Genomic DNA, 12,579 nt, shown 5'->3' with positions numbered 1-12,579 from the left:
ATATACACAAGAATTTGACATTTAAAAAAAAAAAAAAAAGCAGCAGCAATCCATAAAAAACGTTAACTCATAAATGTCTACAGCAGAAAGGAACCTTATATTATCCAGCTCAACCCCGCCACACCTCCTGTCATCCCCACCCAGGGGTGTGTAACATGGGAAGCTGAGGCCCTAGGAGGTTAAGTCACTTTCCTCGGGTTACATGTCTACTTTGTGGCTAAACTAGTCGTAGAAATGGGGTCAGCTGGGCACAGTACAGTGGCTCACGCCTGTAATCCTAGCACTTGGGAGGGCTGAGGCAGGCAGATTATGAGGTCAGGAGTTTGAGACCAGCCTGGCCAATGTGGTGAAACCCGTCTCTACTAAAAATACAAAAATTAGCCAGGTGAGGTGGGGTGCACCTGTAGTCCCAGCTACTTGAGAGGCTGAGGCAGAAAAATCACTTGAACCTAGGAGGCAGAGGTTGAGCGGAGATCTCACCACTGCACTCTTGGGTGCACGGCTTGGGTGACAGAGTGAGATTCCATCTCAAAAAAAAGAAAAAAAGAAACCAGGTCTCTATTTCAATGCCTCCTAATTATCTGTGACTTTTTTTTCTTTTTTTAATACTTTAAGTTCTAGAGTACATGTGCACAGTATCTGTGACTTGTGAATCTGTAAACTTCAATGAGACGACTCCAAACCACGGCCTGAGGTGGTGTTCTGGAAACCCTTGCCTTCCTCCAGTCTTGACACCGATTCACTACATAGCATATCCTGTGTGAAGAGAAGCCTGTGGGTGCTGCTAACCTCAACACCTCCCCGCAACCACCCACACTGCTGAGGGGCTTAGGAGTTCATAATGGCAGAAGTGAAGCACTTTGAGTAACTCCTTGAAATGATATCCTGTTCTGTGGCATTAAGCAACATTGCTCTCATCTGTCCTTTGTGATTTCTCAATCTCCTTGCTGTCGTATTTGGGAAATATAAATATTTGGGAATAAACAAACAATATAAATAAATGTTTGAGAAACTTCTCGTGTTATAGAACATTATAGAAAATATACATATTTGTTTTCATCTAGCTAGCTAGCTAGCTATCTTCTGCATCATGATATTCAAATAATGCATTTTAGTCAGCCCCTGCCCGGAAATCTGAGCTCCATCTGGCACAGTCGATGATGTTCTCCTTCACAGTTCCTGGTTCATAACTCCCATATCCCTTGTTACAGTCTTTTGTTATAATGCTGGGTGTGTTAGGTCTCAGAGGCAGGCCTCAGGAAATAACCTCTCTCCTGCATTCCTTTTACCTGACCCAAGGCAGGATTCTAATGTTCCCTGTCTTTCTGATTGTGGGTCTTAAGAGTCTCCCCCATGAGGGTTTCGCCTTGTACCCTGGGGGAAGGAATGCTGATGTCATGAAGTTTCCATAAAAATCCAAGAGGACTGGGTTCAGCGAGCTTCCAGATAGCTGAACACATGGAGGCTCCTGGAGGGTGGAGCCCAGGGAGGGCATGGAACTCTGCATTCCTTCTCCTATGCCTCTCCCTACATGTTTCTTCATCTGTATTCTTAGTAATATTCCTTATAATAAACAAGTAAATGTAAGTGTTTCCCTGAATTCTGTGAGCTGCTCTAGAAAATTAATCAAACCCAAAGAGGGAATTCCTGGGAACCTTAACTTCAAGCTAGTTTGTCAGAAGTTTCAGAGGCCCAGACTTGCAATTGGTATAGAGCAGACAGTCTTGGGGACTGAGACCCAACTCATGGGGTCTGACGCCATCTCTAGGTAGATAGTGTAAGAATTGAATTGGAGGACCTTTGGCTGGTGTCCACTGCTTAAAGCGTGGCAACCAACCCCCAACATATTTGGTCATAGAAGTCTTCTGTGTTGATTGTTGTCGTGTGAGAGTGAAGACACAGTTTGAGAGAGTTTCTCCCTACACAGACACTGATCGCACACTTTAGAATGCCTAAGGTGATGAAGTTTGTGTTATGTACATTTTATGACAATAAAAAATAATTACTCAACAACTTCCAGCTCCAGCCATGATGGAAAGCCCCATTCCTCCTAGATCCTCCCTCTTACAATTTAAAAACATAAAACAAATAAATTAAGATTGAATCCTGAAACATGTTCAAGTAACCCACAGGAAGGTACAAAAAAGAGAGGCAGAGGAACAGGAAATAGAGGAAACAAAAAGAAAAAGTAGGGGGGCAGATATAAGTCCTAACATATCAACAATTCCCTTAAATGTAAGTGGTCTAAATATACGAATTAAAAAACAGAAATTTGCAGAGGGGATAAAAATAAAAACATGTTCCAACAATATGCTATCTATAAGAAATTCACTTCAACTTCAATTACACAGGTGGCTTGAAAGCAAAAGAAAGGGGAAAAGATACACCATGTATTCATTAAACAAAAAAGAGCAAGTCTTGGCTATATTAATATCAATGCAATTAGTAATCCTTGTTTTTAAACCACAATTTTAAAATTTCACTAGAAACAGCCTTGAAGAGCCTCTGTGTTTCAAGAATGCTGACATCTGCCAAAGGCTTTGCAGCCCTGTCTCAGACTGGCTCAGTCCACCTAAGGCCAGGTCATGCAGATTTGTCTCCCATTAGATGTGAAGAAACAAAGTGAAAGTCTCCCTTAACCTGCTCTTCTGCCCTCCCCACAAACCAATTAAAATAACATTGAGTCATTTTTCTACCTTTGTAGTGACAGAATTTTAATGATGAATGATATTGTGTGAGGACTTTGAAAAAAGTATATGCTCATAATACTGATAGGAACAAAAATCGATAGAGTGTTTTTAGCAATTTGACAGTATCTACACACAGATGCTCCTTGACTTACAATAGGTTGTGTTCTGATAAAACTATTGTAAGTTGAAAATAATCTTCAGTCAAAAATGCATTTAATACACCTAACCTACTGAACATCATAGCTTAGCCTAGCTTTAACATGCTCAGAACAACTACACTAGCCTACAGTTAGGCAAAATCATCTAATTTAAAATCCATTTTATAATAAATGTTGAATATATGAGGTAAGAGTATCATACTACTTACCACCAGAGCTCTGGAAAAAGACCAAAATTCAAATTCAAAGCACAGGTTCTATTAAATATGCATCACTTTCACATCATTGTATAAAGTTGAAAAATAATAAGTTGGACCATTGTAAGTCAGGACCATCTGTAATCTATATAATAACTTTTAAATGTGAATATCCTTTGACTCACCAATTCTACTTCTAAAGTATTTCTTTTTCTAAAGAAATACTTTGGCATTTATACAAAAAGATGTCCATTGCAACAAAATATTGGTAACATCAACAGAGGAATGAGCAAATACATTATGGTACATTCTTCTGTGGAATACTATGCAGCAGTTAAAAAGAAAGAAGTAAATTTATAGGTACTAAAATGTTAAAGTAAGCAAAATGAAAACCAGGCCTGAAGAATCCTTGAGCAGACAAAACTGGTTATGCCTCATCCTAACCTTGCTTGATTTACAAGCATAAGAGAAACTTGAGCTATATTTTATAAATGCTCAGCCAATCTGAAGTAGCCAATAAACCTATGTAACTAGGGGCTTTCCAAAGGGATAGACCAAATAAGGCTCTCTGTAGGTTTAACTGTAACCAATCAAATATTTTATTTGCTTTACTTCTGTGTTCACCCTATAAAAGCTGCCCTCTTGTGTTCCCTCCATGGAGCTCCTAAGCCACTTCTGGTTTGGAGCTGTCCCATTCATGAATCATTGTTTCCTCAGATAAACTCTAAAATTTTATTGTGCCTCAGTTTACTTTATAACAACCATAAGTAGGGCTTTAGAACACATTTTTATTGATTTATACTGTTTCACTTGTGGTGTATAAAAAATTCCTACTTATAATAATGGTTTAAAATTTCAAATTTATTAGTGCTATAAAATTGCTACACTATTGCTAGTAGTGATATATTATTTCGCTTATCAGCACATGACACCTGGAATAGACTGATTATATTTGAATACCCAGAGCATCTTAGAGTCTAGTACATTATATTTACTCAAAAATTGTTTAATTAATTAATTGATGAAACAGGCTAGCAATTCCAAACTTCCCTCCAACTCCAGTTCTTCGATTCTAACTGGAGAAAAACTATCCTTATATATAAAATGTTCATGACAATACCTATCTCAGAGAGCTGCTATGATGACAAAGTATCCAAAATTGTTGGGGCGAGGGGCATTGTAATTTGGTAGACACATTCCAGGGGCTATTTGTTCTGTTGCTACTCTTCATTGGAAAAAAACTACTTCTCTACAAAATTCAGACTTGCTCTGAGAAGTTTCAGAGAGCTAATTTCAGTGTGTATGAAGGAGGAGGGGCAGGGGGTAAAGGAAAGACAGGTGGAAGCGTCAAACATTAAAACCACTGCTGTGGTTGAGAACAAAGCGGGAGCTGATGGTCGGCACTGAGCATGAGTGCTGGACTTCTTAAAAAAGCAATGGTCATCTTACGGAAGCTCTCACATTTGTTAAATGCTTTAAGCACACACAGTGTATTTGATCCTCACAACCAGGAAACTCTTGAAATGCAGCCTCCAGAGATGTTCTAATCCAGTTCTCTCATCTGACTGTCATTCTTTGATCATGCTTGATGGAAAACTAGATTGCAAACTTTTAAAAATTACTAGGGCAGAGGGAATTTATAAATTTGTAGATTAGTTTCCTGAAGGTGCCATAGCAGATGACCGCATATGGAATGCCTTAAAAAAGCAATAGAAATTTATTCTCTCACAATTCAAGAGGCCAGAACATGGTATCAAGGTGGCAGCAGGGTGGACTCCTTCCAGAGGCTCTGGGAGAGAACCTGGTTTGGCTTTTCTCCTAGCTTCTGGTGGGTGCTAGAAATCCTCAGCATTCTTTTGCTTATAGATGCATTGCCTTATTCACCTCCATCTTCACATCATCTTTTCTGGTTTTTTTTTTTCTTCCCTGTGTCTTCTCCTCTTATATAAGGACACACACTTTGTCATTGGATTTAGGTCCCACCCAGATAATCCAGGGTGATTTCATCCTGAGATTCCTAGCCTAATTATATCTGCAAAGTTCCTTTTCCCAAATAAGGTCAGATTCAGAGGTTCCGGGTGAACATAGCTTTGGGGACGGGGGCACTCAACTCACTACAGCTTGTTTGTATGATTTTGATTTTGGAAGAAAGCTACTAAAGCAGAAATATAAACAACAGAAGTAAATGCAAAAGATAAACTGAATGGAAATAAAAGCTAAACATAGAAAATGGGCAGTTTCATGTGCAGTTTCAAGCTGACAGATTTAAGGAGTCTGTGGTATCTGTTTCAGAACTTTGTGATATCCTTTTAAAGAAGCTGACTCAAGCTTGGAACTAAAATGTTTACCACTTACCAACCAGAGCATACCACCCTCCCAGTGTCTTTTCCTGGAATTTAGGAATTTATAAAAAACAAATTTATATCCTGGAATTTCTAAAAAACAAATATTCATGACTGTAATATACTGAGATATAATCACTTAAGAGGAAAAAGCATAAAGAAGCAATTCAACAGAGTTTGAAGTGTGATCTACTAAATTTAGACTGTTTCCAGTAACGTGGTGAGCTAAATACATCAACAGATTCTCTTATTTAAAACAACTGAAAAAAAAAAAAAAAACCTGATGAAAATCTTAAAAGAGCCCATGAAAGTAAGAAAGTAAGGAATTCTCAAATCAGGGACTAAGTGAAGACGAGTCACTGTAGGGAAGCTGTGAGAGGCCTGGAGCCAGCCGTTTGTCAAATGAGAGAAGCGAGGAAGAAGAGATTGAGCTTTGTATTTTATGACCTCAAAGGCACCGAAGACACAGCCCAGGGTCTGCCCACGTTGTGGAGTCTGTTAAAAGAAAGCGAAATTCCCCTCATTGAATCATTACTGGTCAGCAAAATTAAACTGTGTCTAAAAGGAGATCTTCCGCAAAAAAAGTTGGGATCATAATGGGTTAAACCATCTATTTTTAGAAAGAACTAGAAATAAACCCATAATAGTCTCCAACACCTCACCTCTCCCTTCTTACCTCCAGCTCCAAAGAAAAGAAAATCTATGAGCTCAAATTTTAGTGCTAAGCAGAAACGAGAAAAGAAACAGCCTTCTAAATACTAAAAACCAGAGAAATCTAGTCTTTATGCGTGTTTGTAGCTTGAATTTACACTACCTGAGAGAACTGGAGAAAAGTCTTGCTGAACATTTAATTTAGAGGCCCCTGGACTAACAGTTCCCGTAAACCTAGAAGAAGGGGAAAATTCTCTTTGAAGGACCCCATCTTTAAGCTAGCTAACGAGAATTTCTGTAAGTAAAATTCCAAACCATGAAGCAGCTCATGGTACAAAATAACTAAACAGCCAAGGCACAATGAACAAGAGCTAGCAAAAACAACAGATTATATACACATAAAACAGACCCACAATAGTATGGTTAATATTATGATCAATTCTATACACCTGAGCCTGAAATATGCCTGTTTATATGCTTGTATCTACTATATGAGAAAGATATAGAAAAAGATTCTAACCAAGAGAAAGCTGATATAGCCATATTAACTATTAACATATTAACTAAGAGAAAGATAAATCCATCCTCTTTTAAGCAACAAATATTACCAGAGAAAAGGAAGTTAGTTAAGCTGCTGCAGTGCACAAAGGGGCCGCCCAGAGTAACATGGTGGCCACTCAGCAGGCATCCCCAGCCCTCATCCTGTCTCCCCGGACCCCCTCACCCCAACTCCCCATTTTCTCCAGCTGGGAGGTGGCCTCAGGCTCCCTCGCCTGCCCCTTCCCTGTCCTCATCCTGGTCCCAGGGGTTGGAGGGAACACCACTTGCCTCCCACCAAAGCTCCAAAGAGAACCCACAAGGAATTGAATGACCTGGCATAGGACCCCCCGTTCCAGCAGAGTGTTCAGCCAGTCCTGTTGGAGATGGCATGTCCCACTGGCAAGCTGCAATAAGAGGTGAAGTGACAGTCCCTATCACCGTGGAATTTTTTTCTTGCAATTCATTTCCCAACAGACTACCCCTTTAAACCCCCTAAGGTTGCATTTACAGGAATGTATTATCCAAATGTGTTTTGATATTCTATGGTCACAGTGGTCTCCAGCACTATTTCAAAAGTACCCTTGAACATTTGTTCCCTATTGTGTGATTCCAATCCACATGATCCTCTAGTGACTGAGGTTGCTGAGATCTACAGAAAGGATAGAGAAAAGTATAGCAGAATAGCTCAGGGATGGACTCAAAGTATGCCAGGTAATTAAAGAAATTGAATATCCTCTACAAATAAAGACAGGGGCACTCTGAAAGAGAAAGTCCTTTTAGGCTGGGCATAATGGCTGACACCTATAATATCAATACTTTGGGAGGCTAAAGCAGGAGGATTGCTTGGGCCCAGGAGTTCAAAAGCAGCCTGGACAATGTAGTGAGACACTGTCTCTACAAAAAAATTTAAAAATTAGCCAGGCATAATGGCATGTGCCTTTGGTCTCAGCTACTCAGAAGGCTGAAGTGGGAGGCACCCTTGAGTCCAGGAATTCAAGGCTGCAGTGAGTCATGATAGTACCACTGCACTCTTGCCTGGGTGACAGAGCAAGGCCCGGTCTCAAAAAAAAAAAAAAAAAAAAGGCCGGGCGCGGTGGCTCACGCCTGTAATCCCAGCACTTTTGGAGGCCGAGGCGGGCAGATCACAAGGTCAGGAGATCGAGACCACGGTGAAACCCCGTCTCTACTAAAAATACAAAAAATTAGCCGGGCGCGGTTGTGGGCGCCTGTAGTCCCAGCTACTCGGGAGGCTGAGGCAGGAGAATGGTGTGAACCCGGGAGGCGGAGCTTGCAGTGAGCCGAGATCACGCCACTGCACTCCAGCCTGGGCGACAGAGCGAGACTCCGTCTCAAAAAAAAAAAAAAAAAAAAAAAAAGTTCTTTTGATTTCCATTTTACTGCCTTCCATGAGTACATACCTCACCCTGCCCTGTATATACAACCTGATACAGCAATGCTGCATGTTGCACATACTTGGAACAACATACTAGAAATGCTGTACATCTGTACCAACATTGCCTCCTAGCAGAGAAGTGTGTGTGTGACAAGCCAGTTCTACAGGCATAGCCTAGGTGTGAGACTAAAAGCTTTCCTCATTGACTTAAATTTGGATAACAGTGAGGGGTGGTGGGTATGATGTGTGCTTGGATGGAGGAGAAAAGCTCTACTCACCTGTAGGAGACTGTTTATCAGTAGAATCCATCTATAGTCAAGACAGTTGTGAAAAGTAAAGTGAACTGAAGCTGTTTCTGTATTCATTTTATTGCAAAGGAGCTACATCTTAGGTAAAAATTATGACCAACCAGATTAAACTCTACCCACATCCTGTATTTTAAGGTCTAAGTTTAACTGGACAACATTTATATGGATTGGAGCTATTAGTACATCAAATGTGATAGGTTTTTCTGTTGTTTGGAATAGTTTCAGAAGGAATGGTATACCTGCTCCTCTTTGTACCTCTGGTAGAATTTGGCTGTGAATCCATCTGGCCTTGTTTTATACGGTTGGTAGGCTATTAATTACTGCCTCAATTTCAGAACTTGTTATTGGTCTATTCAGGGATATGGCTTCTTCCTGGTTTAGTACTGGGAGGGTGTATGTGTCCAGCAATTTATCCATTTCTTCTAGATTTCTAGTTTATTTGTGTAGAGGTGTTTATAAATACTCTGATGGTAGTTTGTATTTTTGTGGGATCACTGGTGATATCCTCTTTATCATTTCTTATTGTGTCTATTTGATTCTTCTCTCTTTTCTCCTTTATTAATCTAGCTAGTGGTCTATTTTATCTTTTCAAAACACCAGCTCCTGGATTCATTGATTTTTTTGAAGTGTTTTTTGAAGTGTTTTAAACAAATTTAAAAGCTAGCAGGAGACAAGAAATAACTAAGATCAGAACAGAATTCTGTTTGCTATCTCCCTCAATTCTGTTCTGATCTTAGTTATTTCTTGTCTCCTGCTAGCTTTTAAATTTGTTTGCTCTTGCTTCTCTAGTTCTTTTAATTGTGATGTTAGGGTGTCGATTTTAGATCTTTCCTGCTTTCTCTTCTGGGCATTTAGTGCTATAAATTTCCTTCTTAAGACTGCTTTAGCTGTATCCCGGAGATTCTGGTATGTTGTGTCTTTGTTCTCATTGGTTTCAAAGAACATCTTTATTTCTGCCTTCATTTCGTTATTTACCCAGTAGTCATTCAACAGCAAGTTGTTCAGTTTCCATGTAGTTGTACGGTTTTGAGTGAGTTTCTTAATCCTACGTTCTGATTTGATTGAGTCTGAGAGACTGTTAAGATTTCCATTCTTTTGCATTTGCTGAGGAGTGTTTTACTTCCAATTATGTGGTCAATTTTAGAATAAGTGCTATGTGGTGCTGAGAAGAATGTATATTCTGTTGATTCGGGGTAGAGAGTTCTGTAGATGTCTATTAGTTTCACTTGGTCCAGAGCTGAGTTCAAGTCCTGAATATAATCCTTGTTAATTTTCTGTCTCATTGATCTAATATTGACAGTGGGGTGTTAAAGTCTCCCACTGTGTGTGGGAGTCTACATCTCTTTGTAGGTCTCTAAGAACTTGTTTGATAAATCTAGGTGCTCCTGTATTGGGTGCATATATATTTAGGACAGTTAGCTCTTCTTGTTGCATTGATCCCCTTACCATTATGTAATGCTCTTCATTGTCCTTTTTGATCTTTGTTGGTTTAAAGTCTGTTTTATCAGAGACTAGGATTGCAACCCCTGTGGGTTTTTTGCTTTCCATTTGCTTGGTAAATATTCCTCCATCCCTTGATTTTGAGCCTATGTGTGTCTTTGCATGTGAGATGGGTCTCCTGAATACAGCACACCAACAGGTCTTGACTCCTTATCCAATTGCCAGTCTGTGTCTTTTAATTGGGGCATTTAGTCCATTTACATTTAAAGTTAATATTGTTATGTGTGAATTTGATCCTGTCATCATGATGCTAGCTGGTTATTCTGCACATTAGTTGATGCGGTTTCTTCATAGTGTCATTGGTCTTTCTATTTTGATGTGTTTTTGCAGTGGCTGGTACTGGTTTTTCCTTTCCATATTTAGCGCTTCCTTCAGGAACTCTTTGTAAGGCAGGCCTGGTGGTGGCAAAATTCCTCAGCATTTGCTTGTCTGGAAAGCATTTTATTTCTCATTCACTTGTGAAGCTTAGTTTGACTGGATATGAAATTCTGGATTGAAAATTCTTTCAGAATGTTGAATATTGGCCCCTACCCTCTTCTGGTTTGTAGGGTTTCTGCAGAGAGATTTGCTGTTAGTCTATGGGCTTCCATTTGTAGGTTACTTGACCTTTCTCTCTGGCTGCTCTTAACATTTTTTCCTTCATTTCAACCTTGGAGAAATCCGCAATTATGTGTCTTGAGGTTGCACTTCTCAAGTAGTAGCTTAGTGATGTTCTCCGTATTTCCTGAATTTGATTGTTGGCCTGTCTTTCTAGGTTGGGGAAATTCTCCTGGATAATACACTGAAGAGTGTTTTCCAACTTGGTTCCATTTTCCCTGTCACTTTCAGGGACCCCAATCAATCGTAGGTTTGGTCTTTTCACATAGTCCCATATTTTTTGGAAGCTTTGTTTGTTCCTTTTTGTTTTTTCTCTAATCTTGTCTTCACGCCTCATTTCACTAAGTTGATCTTCAATCTCTGATATCCTTTCTTCCCCTTGATGGATTTGGCTGTTGATACTTGTGTATGGTTCATGAAGTTCTCATGCTGTGCTTTTCAGCTCCATCAGGTCATTTATGTTCCTCTCTAAACTGGTTATTCTAGTTAGCAGTTACTGTAACCTTTTGTCAAGGTTCTTAGCTTCCTTGCATTGAATGAGAAATGCTTCTTTAGCTCAGAGGAGTTTGTTATTACCCACCTTCTGAAGCCTACTTCTGTCAGTTCATCAAACTCATTCTCTATCCAGTTTTGTGCCCTTGCTGGAGGAGTTGCGATCATTTGGAGAAGAAGAGGCATTCTGGTTTTTGGAATTTTCAGTGTTTTTGTGCTGGTTTTTCCTCATCTTTGTGGATTTATCTGCCTTTGATCTTTGAGGCTGATGACCTTTGGATTGGGTTTCTGTGTGGGGGTCCTTTTTGTTGATGCTGATGTTGTTGCTTTCTGTTTGTTAGTTTTTCTTCTAATGGTCAGGCCCCTCTGCTGCAGGTCTGCTGCCATTTGCTGGAGGTCCGCTCCAGACCCTACTTGCCTGGGTATCACCAGTGGAGGCTGCAAAACAGCAAACATTGCTGCCTGCTCCTTCCTCTGGAAGCTTCGTCCCAGAGGTGCCCCATCCTGATGCCAGCCAGAGCTCTCCTGCATGAGTTGCCTGTCAACCCCTGTTGGGAGGCCTCTCCCAGTCAGGAAGCATGGGAGTCAAGACGCACTTGAGGAGGCAGGCTGTCTCTTAGCAGAGCTCAAGAGCTGTGCTGTGAGATTCACTGCTCTGTTCAGAGTCAGCAGGCAGGAACGTTTAAGTCTGCTGAAGCTGCGCCCACAGCCACCCCTTCTCCCAGGTGCTCTGTCCCATGGGAGATAGGAGTTTTATCTATAAGTCCCTGACTGGGGCTTCTGCCTGTCTTTTAGAGATGCCCTGTTCAGTGAAGAAGAATCTAGAGAAACAGTGTGGCCACAGCTGTTTTGCTGTGCTGTGTTGAGTTCTGTGCAGTCTAAACTTCCAGGCCTCCTTAGCACTGTCAGGGGAAAACTGCCTACTTAAGCCTCAGTAATGGCTGATGCCCCTCCTCCCACCAAGCTTGATCTTCCCAGGTCAACTTCAGACTGTTGTGCTGGCAGTGAGAATTTCAAGCCAGTGGTTCTTAGCTTGCTGGGCTCCATGGGAATGGGACCCACTGAGCCAGACCACTTGGCTCCCTAGCTTCAGCCCCCTTTCCAGGGGAGTGAACAGTTCTGTTTTGCTGTGATTCCAGGCGCCATTGGGGTATGAAAAAAAAAATTCCTGCAGCTAGCTTGGTGTCTGCCCAAACTAGCTCTTATTTTTCTTATGCTCTTAATCACTTAGGTCTAAGTGTACATAAGGGTGAAAATCCATTTGATAGAAATACTTGTGTAGATTTAAAGATCCAATTGCTCCTCTGGAGCTAATCTGTGTAATAAATTGATTACTAAACTGATTACATATTTTAAAAGGTGGCAGATATACAAAGAATTTCTACAACTCAAGAATAAAAACATAAGCAACACAAGTTTTTAAAAAACAGGCAAAAGATTTGAATAGACATTTCGTCATAAATGTCTATTTTAAAAAACAGGCAAAAGATTTGAATAGACACATGGCCAGTGGGCACATAAAAAAGTATCCAACATCGTTAGTCAATGTAGTTAGTTTTAGTCAATTAAAACCAAAAGTGAGTAGAAAACAAAAGCATTAAGAATGACTCATATATTTCCATTTTTGGCCAAAATGCAGTAAGAGAGAACAGATTTATCCTCCTCTCTGAAACAACAACAACAAAAAGACAAATACATGAAACAGCGATTC

At 40.3% G+C, this 12,579-nt stretch overlaps 1 protein-coding gene and 1 pseudogene across 20 annotated transcripts in view; one reads left to right on the top strand and one right to left on the bottom strand.

Moving 5' to 3' along the window:
- The window catches only part of CMAH (cytidine monophospho-N-acetylneuraminic acid hydroxylase), a 362,762-nt gene that overhangs the window by 97,227 nt on the left and 252,956 nt on the right, over positions 1-12,579 (bottom strand). The window lies entirely within an intron of this gene.
- On the top strand, positions 6,952-7,600 carry LOC144340748 (ubiquitin-conjugating enzyme E2 D2 pseudogene; annotated as a pseudogene).

Source organism: Macaca mulatta, chromosome 4 (genome assembly GCF_049350105.2).
Source record: "Macaca mulatta isolate MMU2019108-1 chromosome 4, T2T-MMU8v2.0, whole genome shotgun sequence".
In the NCBI taxonomy this organism is placed as follows: domain Eukaryota; kingdom Metazoa; phylum Chordata; class Mammalia; order Primates; family Cercopithecidae; genus Macaca; species Macaca mulatta.
Note: the sequence above shows the minus strand (reverse complement) of the source record. Positions and strands in the feature narration are given on the sequence as shown.